Raw genomic sequence first — 11235 nt, forward strand, 5'->3', positions numbered from 1 at the left:
GTACCTTAAAGTTATAGCCTCCAGAATTGCTAGAAAATAAACCTCTGCAGTTTAAGCTACTCAGTCCTTAGATTCTGTTATGGAAGCCCTAGGAAACTAATACAAGTAGAAAAAATAGCTTGATATTCATACTGGATTCTGTGCAGGAATTTTGATATGCAAGCTTTTGAGCAAAACTACAAATGTAGGCAGGTTGAGTAAATGTGAACACAAATGGACCACTTTCATCTCTAACTAAATGTGTTCTCAATGCTTATCCCACTTTACAGTGGTAGGCAGGTCATATGCATTCACATAAAAAAAGTAACTAGCAGAAGGAAATCACAGCTTAAAAAGAAACAATCTCCCATACACCCATTAGTTTAATTTCCATGTACATTAATGAGATCATAAAACATAAAAAATAAAATAAATAAATAATCACAAGAGGCTGAATGTCACTAATGGGTAAAGTTTGAAAAGCATACAGATACAATCAAGAATGCAGTAAATAAGACCCTTAAGGGAGAATACTCAATAAACTCATTCAATTTTATGTCAGGAACACTTGGCCCTTCACCGAGATGTCAGTTATGAGAAAATGAGGTTTTTAATATCAACAATGACTCCCTAGGTCAGTGTAAAAACAACTTCACCAATCTCTCAAAAAGAAAACAATAGTTATACTTCTTATGAAATTACTTATTTCATTTATGAACAATGTCAGACAAAAATGTATCACACATGCAAGGAAAGAAAAAGCAAAGTAAAACCAGTTTAACTTTTTTGAATGGTTTTTAAAAAACCTTAATAGATAATCAAACTATCTGTATCAGGGATATATATATAAATATATATATATATATGTATATACAGACATATGTACACACACACACACACACACTTATATCTCCATAAAAAATATATTTTACTTTTTGGAAACACCTCCTACCTTATCCCATAGACAATCCAATTCCCAGTTGCTGTTCAATATACATCCCAGGAATACCTGCATGTATTGTTACTGCTTTAGTCAATTCATCATTATTTCTCATGTATACTGCTATGATTGCCTGAGTTTCCTACTTCCACTTCTGCATTCTCCACAACGCAGTCAAGACATCTTCTAAAATGTAAACTGGAATTATTTCACTTTCTGGATTAGAGCCTTCCAATAATTTTCATTTAAAACATAAATTTTCATTTAAAACAAATTTACATTTAAAACATAGAGTGGAAAGGAATCTATGATTATCTAAGAGAGGTTTTCTCATCAAAAGGTGATAAGAATTTCACTGGTGGGTAGGAAAAACAATAAATAGTGATGTTACGGGATCTGGAAGATTTCTGGTGGTGGGTCCCAGGACCCCTCCCACTGTAGAAATCCAATATGATGTTTCGGCAAGAGTACTGGAACTCTAGTACATATCTCAATAAGTTTGGATGTAATCTCAGAGGAGAGTTGTCCAGGATGCTGTGTAAGATATTCCAAGTCTTACAGAGAATTTACAACTAACAGGGCACCTACGTGGTGGAAAACTACTGTCTGAGAAAAGTGCCTAGCTAGGGCCTGAACGTAGCCTCACTAAGTCCTGTACAAGCCACAGTATGATAGGGAGAAGAAAAGCTGAGAATTCTGAGATGTCAGGAGAGTTGTGAACTGGTTGAGAGGCCAAAATTATCTGAAGAGCCACGGTAGTAGGGTCCAAGAAGACATGGTACATATAGACCTGAGACCTGAGTGTCATGGTAGGAAGTGCACCTCAGCAGCAGATGTAACAGGAAGAGGGAACAATTCTTGATCTGATAGGATGTCACGCCTCAACAGAAGCCAGCAATGAAAGAAGATAACCATTCATCAATTGCAAACCCAGTTCCCACACCTACACTATAGTATTTAGTAAAACTCTCCTAAACCCCAGAAGCTCCCAAGGGAGGCAGGGGAAGGAATGGGCAAGAAAGCAGCACATGAGTTGGTCATGTTAATCCAAACCTGAATGACTTTTAAACCAGAAGCAGCTAAGTTACTATCAATGGCAACATTAAGATTTCCTTCATAGAGTAGAAAAGCGGACTCATAGGCTAAATTGAGCTTCCTGACAGTTAATATTTTACTATGTTTTTTCCTACTTGAATTTTTTTATTACTGTGTAAAATTCAAATACACTCTACAAACAAACTTTTATGAAGATTGTTTGTTTTGCTTGGGTTTGACTGGCCAAAACATTTTAAACTAACAGTCCAAGAAATTTAGAGCAAAACATATGTTTTTAAAATTTTTATTTATTTATTTTTGGCTTTGTTGGGTCTTTGTTGCTGCGCGCGGGCTATCTCCAGTTGCGGCAAGCAGGGGTTACTCTTCCTTGTGGTGCACGCATCTCATTGCAGTGGCTTCTCATGTTGCAGAGCACGGCTCTAGACACATGGGCTCAGCAGTTGTGGCTCGTGGGCTCTAGAGTACAGGCTCAGTAGTTGTGGCACATGGGCTTTGTTGCTCCGCGGCATGTGGGATCTTCCTGGACCAGGGCTCAAACCCATGTCCCCTGCATTGTCAGGTGGATTCTTAACTGCTGCACCACCAGGGAAGTCCCCAAACATATTTTCTTTTATTGTAAATCACCCTGAAATAAGCATAGGCAATCTTCACTGTTTCCAGGAAACTAAGGTCATACATATTGATTTTTCTTTCCCATTTCTGATTCAATAAGGGTGAATGCCTCCTGATATCTCTAAATGATAAATGCTGGGGACAGCTTCCCTAGTGGCTGAAAGTTCAAGATCCCTTGCTCAGTCAACGCAGTGCAACACTGGCAGCAATCTCATACAGCACTAGTCACTACAAAATTTGTCCTAACTGAAGAATTATTATTCTCTGTAGGAAAGATTGTAAAAGATGAGGGTCTCAGGTTAAACTACCAGAGTCTTATTGTCATACAATTAAAAATATTATTAATGACTAGAGATGAGTCTCTTGTTTGCAGGAATGAATTCATTACAGGAATGCTTGATGGTTGGGGTCAATTTAGAAGGATACTAATAGAATCAAAACATTTTATATTGCAGCATGGAACTATGGATACTCCTTGCTTTAATTTTGCTTTTTGTAATTTAAAAAATTTTCTACAATGAATGTACAGTATTTGGGTAATAAAAATATGATACAGAAATAAACACCCTTCTTCAGAGCTGGATAGGAATTTAATAGTCAACTGGCTCAAATGCTTCATTTTAGAGGTCAGTTAATTAAAGTCCAGAGAGTGTTCTGGCCCTAGGTCACACTGCTAGTCAATGAAAAGGATAACAGTCATCCCCAAATGTTCTGTCCATCAACCCACTCTAGGTAGGAACTGGTGGAGTTAAAAAGGAAGCACACTGTTTGGATCATTCTTGAAAAGGAAGGCAATACCTCAGTAATACAGCTCATAAAACCCACTGCATAAATCATGACTTTTTAATATTTTTTACCAGCATCTGATAATGGACAGCAAATTGCCTCACACCAAGAGAACTGTCAACAATTTTACAAATGATGAATAAATATGATGTGTATCGTGATTTCATGCTTTTCAGTCATTAGGAGAACTGTCATTAACTTTGCAACCTACATACTGTGTATTTTGCATTAATCTTGGTGCCAAAATAAAGAAATTATACTTGAAACCATAGCAACGTTTTAGACTATGCAAAAGGAAGATCTCGAGGGTAAAGATTGATGTCTAATAATAACATGTGATGCTTTGCTGTGTTTCATCATTCTAATGTTCTATTATAACTAGTTTCAGTTTGAAGAATTTCAGTACTGTCAGTTTCCTTCTGAAGTTCCCACTTCTTATTTCAAAAAATTTTACTTGGGATATCAACTAGGAAGTGTTGGCTGCAGCTCACAGCTGATAATTCTCCCAGATCCTGTTTTCCAGTGAATAAAATGGAAACTAATGAGATCTTAACTTTTGAAACTGTCATCTTATGAAACACAGATCTTAAAATTAAACCACATTTTTGGCTGCAAAATTTTTATTTTAATAAACTTTTCTTGGGGCCTCAACTTATATTTTCCAAGAGGGAGGGAGGGGAATAGAAACACCTGCTTCTCCCAAACACTGCTGTTCTCTGCTCTCTGCTTTCTTCAGTCTGTTTAAGGAAGAATGAGGTGAAAATAATTCAAGGGAATTTTCAGAAAAATTATAATCGGACTCTCAAGAGTTGATACAAAATTATAAAAGGGAAGATCTTTACACATAAATCTCAGAGTAATATAGTAATTTTATTTATGTATTAATTTCAATTTTGAATTTTTTATCAACTGTAACGGAAAGTTTTATTTTTTGAATTAAAGATCTATACCAGTTTACTCAAGACAGACCATTTTTTCCAGCCTTATTGATTTCTAAAATCACATGAATCCTTACACAAGGGATACTGAGTAACATAAACTAGCTTTTAAGTAAGAAATACTTATCTCACATAGTTCTGACGTTTACCAACTTATAATTTGGTGGAGGACCTAATTTTCAAATATAGCTCAGATAAGAGTTTCTTGAGGAGGGTAAAATTAATGGAATTCTGGTTCAGAATTTTAAGGTATTCTAAAAAATAATGGAGAGTAGTAACACAGTTCTTAGCGGGCCTTTATTGGTACTGATGGTCTTAAGCAAACTGTAATAAGACCTGGACAGATATCAGACCAAGACAAGACACTGGTAAGTCTTGGTTCGCAAGTATCCCTTGCCACTAAGTGAACAAGCGGCTTGGTTTAGTGGTTTGGGAATCGTCCTGACTTTACATCCCAGGTAAGATCACCTATATCAGTTTCTACCTGCCATTACCTGAAGCACATACACTATACTGTTTTCTGTCCTCCAGATAATTATTTTATACATTTCAATGTATGCAATCATAATCTCTTTTTAAAAACCATTCGAAAAGATAGGTGATTGTTGGCCTCAAATAATAATTCAAAGAAAGTGAAGAAAGGCAAGAAGAGTGATATTAGGTCCTAGATTTACATACTAGAGATCAGCATTCTACCAAAACTGAATGAAAAATGAATACAAAAATTTAATTGCTTATCATGCCTACAGTATGTAGTAATGCATTAAAACTGTTTCTATTTACAAATATCTGAAAATATAGTAGGAGAAAAAGAGGAACAAATATGTAGTTATTTTTATATCTGGTACAAATGAGAGATATTTGAAGAGAACATCACAGTAACTAAAGGAGGGAAAAACAATTTCAGGCAGGGGTTATAACAGGTTTTATGGATGAGGCTTTTGAGATATACCATGGATGATGGATAGGTTGATCTGATGAAGTATATGGTCACTGTATTTCAGGTGGAAAAAACAACATTACCAATGTTACACTTTCAAAACATGGTTTTGGTTCATATCCTATGGAATGGATATACCAGGCACATGTGTTTGTCCAGAGTCCTGTAGCCATTGTACAGGTAACAGCACCCTAATTCTACTTTGAGTAGCCAGATTTCTCATGCTCTTGCTCTAGGCTCTACTCCTTTCCCCTAGCCCCAGCCATCCTAGTTAGAGAAATAAGCATGTGACTAAAGCTGAACCAATCGGAACTGATCGTGGACCTTGACTAGGTCTATTGGGAAAAAGAAATACTCTTTTGACTGAGATTACTGAGACCTAAATTCAGGTAAGCCTGAAGCTGACAAATGTCATCACCATCATCACCATGTCAAGCTAGCCTATGTGAAAATAAAACTTACTTTGAGGAAGGAAAAACTAAAAGGTGGGGAGTGGTCAAGCCCTGATGCTATTTTTTTCTGTTGTTCTAAATCTGGAGTAGCAAACTTAAGTCTTTAATTGACAGGGAGATGCTATAAATGCGTAAAGCATTACCTGTAAAATAAAATGGATTGGTGGGATCTGAAGAAAAATAAAGACATACTCCAACCATGAATATTCTAATTTGATTTTGTAAAATATTATTTCAATCACAATAGCTTTGTGGCCAGATTTGTCCTGATGGGTACCAGGTGGCAATCTCTGTGTGAATCTTAGAGGGTTTGCTGTGACCTACAACTGGCCTTTCAGTTATATAATCACTTTTCTTCTTTCCCTTTACTTTTCTTGTTTCCTTCCCTTCCTTTGTCCCTTTCCTGTCCCTCCTTACTCCCTTTCTTCCTTCCCTTCCTTATTTTTCATAGGATTTTCATCTCTTGGCAAAAAGAGAACACACATACTACTTGTGCAACACATAAGGCAAAAAATAATGATGGAAGATCATGAGTTTCTCTAAAATAATTTTAAAAGTATTAACAATTCTATTTTAAAGTCAATTAACCTGACAGCAGACTTGGACTTACTTTAGACCAGTGGGTCTCCCACTGGGGCCACCAAACCATGAGCAGTACCAGCATCACCTGGAGACTAGTTTAAAGTCTCAGGCCCCACCCCAGGCCTCCTGAATCAAAAACTACCAACTGTATTCCATGCGATTCTGGGGTACATTTAAGTTTCAAAAGCACTGCTTTGAAGGAGTGACATGCTGGCCCAGGAGCTAGTCAGTGACTCACACATTAAGAGAGCTGGTGACAAACGGAAAGAACATAAAGCCTCAAGAGGAATGACTACCATTTTATGGATAAACAGACATGGTAATAACATACACAAATAAATGAATAAATGTGAGCAACATATCTTGAAGAAGAGCAAGATGAATTTAGGGTTGAAAGAGGAGAAGACACAGCTGTTTAAACTCTGTGGATACCCTGCCTAGGGTTTAAACCCCAACTTTGCCATTTCCTCCCTGTGCTAAACCTCTCTCTGGCTCAGTTCTCTCATTTATCTAATGGAGAAAATAATAATGCTTACTCCTTATGAATCTGATGGGACTTAAATGAGTCAGTACACGTAAAGTTCTTAGATTAGGTCAGGCACATGATCTGTGCCCATTAAAGTTGTTAGCTAGAGTTCAGCTCTCCAGTTGCTCTAACATATTCAGTAACCAATAGCTACAAGTGACGATTTAGATTTAAATTTAAATCAATTAAAATAAAATGTTTTGCTCCTCAGCTGCATTAGCCACATTTCAAGTGCTCAATACCCATATATAGTACAGAACATTTTCATCCTCAGAGGAATGGTACTGGACACCTATGCTCTAGGCTGTGACATTTATATGCTAATGACAGAGTCAGAGGAGGTGAGGTGGGGACATGGTTGGTTAGGTGAAAAATGACTGTCAGGTCTATATGCTGCCATCACATGAAACGACAACCATCAGCCTCCTTACTTAAGGGGCCTACTCCCTTCTCCTGGGGCCCGCTGTCTCCTCCTGGGACCCTGAAAGCCCAGGTAGGCTGAAATGTAAACTGAACTCGAACCCTGAGCCTGTTCACTAGGAAAGCCTGCTTTACCGACTGGGTCTGTCCCTCATCCATCTCATGTAATGAGTGAGTAGAACTTTGAGAAGCCCGGGCTTCTCCTCACTGTTCACCAAACCACCACCAATGTCTATTCTCTCAATCCCAAAATATGACACATGAACTCAGTTGGAAGGTATTAAGCAGAAAACCAAAGAAGATGTGAATCTAAATCTACCCTATTACCCAATCTCAGTACAAAATATACAACATTCATTAGTAGATATTTCCATGTGGTTGCTCCTCTATCATCTAGTATTCATTCTGAAATTCAAGGCCATCATTAAGTGGGATTCAAGCTTTCTTTCCTATCATCTCTCCTTCTGAGCTCTTATTCTAGTTAGTCAGACTTCCTTTCTGACCCTTGATTACACCATGCTCATTCACACCTCTGTATACTTGCGTATGTTGTATCTCCTGCCTGGAATGGCTGCTTTGATTGCTGCTCCATACATCCAAATCCCTCCACCCATCAATAGCCAGCTCAAACCTTACATCTTTGAAGCCATTTGTGAATAGCTCTCACATCACTAATGCTAAATAAAAAAAATTCACATATATTATCTCCTATAGATAACATATATTCCTCTAACTTAAAAACGTAGATCTTGCATCATTCCTCATAGTAGGTAAATGATCTTGAGTTTTAAAAATAACCCCTGAACAAATCTATTGTATTATATTGTCTATTGTATTTGAGGACCAGGTAATAATTAATTGCTGAGCAGTGTCCTTGAAGAGGCAAGGTTGGTACTAGTAGAAATTTGGAGAAAAGCCTTCCATAAATGCATGGGCAATCAAGAATATTACATAGACATTAGTCACAGATAGGTGTTTACATATGGTGACCAAAGCTTTTGGAAGTCTGTGATAGATTCAGCATTCTCAGTGAGGCAAGAACCAAGTTGGCCAGGTAAGAGGGTGAATAAAGAAAGAGATGGTAGAGGTTTGAAAAAAATCAAGAAAACCTAAGTTTTTTTTAAGAAGTAGGAAACAGAATGGGCTAGGGAACTGTGGCATCTTTGCTGCAAAGTGAGGACAAGAGGAAGATGAGAGAAGTGAAAAGTTGGTAGGATCAGACTCCCGGTGTGACTGAAGCATTCTGAAGATAGAATTCCAGAGGAAACAAGATGGAAAGAGAACATTGTGACTGGAGACGAGGCCATTCGGAATTGGTACTCTAGAGTGGTTGCATGATATGATCATGGGGTGAGTGGCTGAGTTAGAATAAAGACAAGATTCTTGGAAGACAGTGGGTCAGTGAGGCGTACCTGTGAAGCTAAATATTGGGCAGATCATCTACCTGAATGTTGAAATCACCAATAGTTACAACAAGGGTAGCATTGCAGAGACTGACATTGAGCCCAAAGCTAAACTCTGCATAGTCTATGGAAGGGTGTGACCTGGGGGTGAAGAAGAAGGCTCATGGGTGGTTTAATATGATAATGTCACCTACAGCTGTATGTCTTTGTGGAGGAGGAAGGGAGAAATGTCTAGAAGAGCCAATGACAATGAAAGATATGGATTATACCAATCCTTATCTGAAGCCCAGTAGTATGAGAGGGGTGAGAGTAAAGAGCCACCATATGTGAATTCTCCTGAGAATGCAATATTGTTAGAGGAGAGCAGGAAAATGAAAGAATGCTCCCAGAAGATGATGAAGATACAGATTTTTACTAATGATTACCTTTTGTGTGTTTGGCAAAAACTATATCTAACAGTTTAAAAGCCTATGAAGTAAAACTCCGCCCTTTCTGTAAAATGTTCTAGAATTTAAAGATTCTCTCAAATTGTTAATGCCTGCTGAAGAGCACTATAGATAACATGTGATTTACAAAGCAGAAGGGTACATGTGTCTATTACAAAATGCTATTAAAAGAAATGTTAAATAATGCTTCTTTTCATTGATAATAACTGGGTATTTTAAAATAATGGCTCTGAAGGGGAATCATTTGTTCCCTATTTAATTTTTATCAGCCCATGCTTCTCCCCACTATCCCATTAGTCATCTTAATGGTGTTTGCCTTCTTGAAATATGGAGGAGGATAAAAATTGATAGCTCATAAACACATATTAAAAAGTAATTTGAGATTTATAGAAGAGAATAAAGAGGAACAGAGGAATGGCCACTGTAGGCAATGCTAATATGCAAGCAAAATGAAATAATCCATACACACAGTGTGTGCTTATGAGTACACATGTACATACACACACAGAAAACTAAATTGTGACTCAATCATAGGAAGCTGTTGTAAAACTCTCCTGTAATAATCAAATATATTTTGTACCTGATTTGTCTCTTTATGGAAACAACTTTTTCTATATCCTACATAGCCACCAATGTTTAAAAACGTTTAGAAATGGCATACACGCATTAATGGAAGGAAATCTGAAAAAGAGGGAATATATGTATACATATAGCCGATTCACTTGGCTGTACAGCAGAAACTAACACAACATTGTGAAGCAACTGTACCCCAATTAAAAAAAACCACAAAGATACAGAGATAAAAAAAAAGAATTGACAATCTAGCAGGTAGAACATTGTTACAGCTAAAGTTTGAAATGACTTAGCTACAGGTGATGTTCACTAAGTATAGACTCCTAGTCTCAAAGATCAATATAAACAAAAAAGAATGCTTTAGTAACACAATGGGATCAGTATAAGGTGCACATTATCTGAAATTTGAATAAATGCAGAAATCAATTCCATGATATTAGCTCTATTATTGATGGAAGTACAGAGAGGAAAAGGTGATAGCAGCAGACTGTAGAGAATGATGAAAAAAAGCCCAGACACATTAACCTCCACCTCCACGATACATCCAAAGCAAACACCACCTGCATATCTTGACTCAGGGAAACAATATTTACTAAATCATTCACTGATACATAAGGGAAAAGAAGAGAAAAAACGGATAAAAAGATACTAAACTAAAATTTATTTAATTCTATTTTCTGTTATGGTTCACAAGGTGAGAAACGAGCCTATATGCAGAACTGTGTAGAAGGCATCTTTGAAAATCTACATTCCTACCTTGGTTAACATTTGTCTCCTCTTGCACTGTGCAAAGAATCAGGCTGAATGATTATCATTTGTAAAAAAAAAATTGTAGCTATATCAAACTGCAGGACTATTATTCATAATAAATAATAGATTTGTCATTTTGAAATTCTTGATAATTTAGATGATTCAAGTTTCCATTAACAATTTCCCATTAATGCTGCTTTGTAACAGGAAATGCAATAACATTTATAAAATGCAAAAACATTTATAAATGTCATTAAAAATAAGTGCTTTATTGAGGTGACTACTGAAATAAAGAAAAGACAATGAAGCTGCACATACTGATAGACAAATGGAGATGCTGTAAAATCTTTTCTTTCCCAGGTATAACCAAAAATAAAGCACATTTTCCAGTGTAATATTTTAATTAAATCCATCCTTCTTGCAATTAGGAATAAGTCAGAATGAGAACGATAGATTCCATTATTTTTTTAAATCAATAAATCATCAACATTTTCAGGCCAAGCAAGTATCATAGCATCATAGCAGCATCCTCAAAATGTGAAAGGCAGTAATAAAGTAAAGCACATGGAGGGCTGTAATACTTCATCCTAAGTGGTCAATGATATTGATGAATCAGTATTCTGCATTGTGAGAACAACTAGACTATCCAATTAACCAACATCAAGTCTTAGATGTCTCTCTCAATGTCTCTTAACATTGATTAGGCAATCAATTTTGTCTTAAAGTGCAATGGCATCTCCTTGGAGTTTTGAGTGTTTTTGACTTACCAACTACACACAGGAAAGGATAACAGCCTGAAGAATCCAGTCCCTGTTATTAGGTAGTATATAAT

Source organism: Mesoplodon densirostris, chromosome 12 (genome assembly GCF_025265405.1).
Source record: "Mesoplodon densirostris isolate mMesDen1 chromosome 12, mMesDen1 primary haplotype, whole genome shotgun sequence".
Taxonomy (NCBI): domain Eukaryota; kingdom Metazoa; phylum Chordata; class Mammalia; order Artiodactyla; family Ziphiidae; genus Mesoplodon; species Mesoplodon densirostris.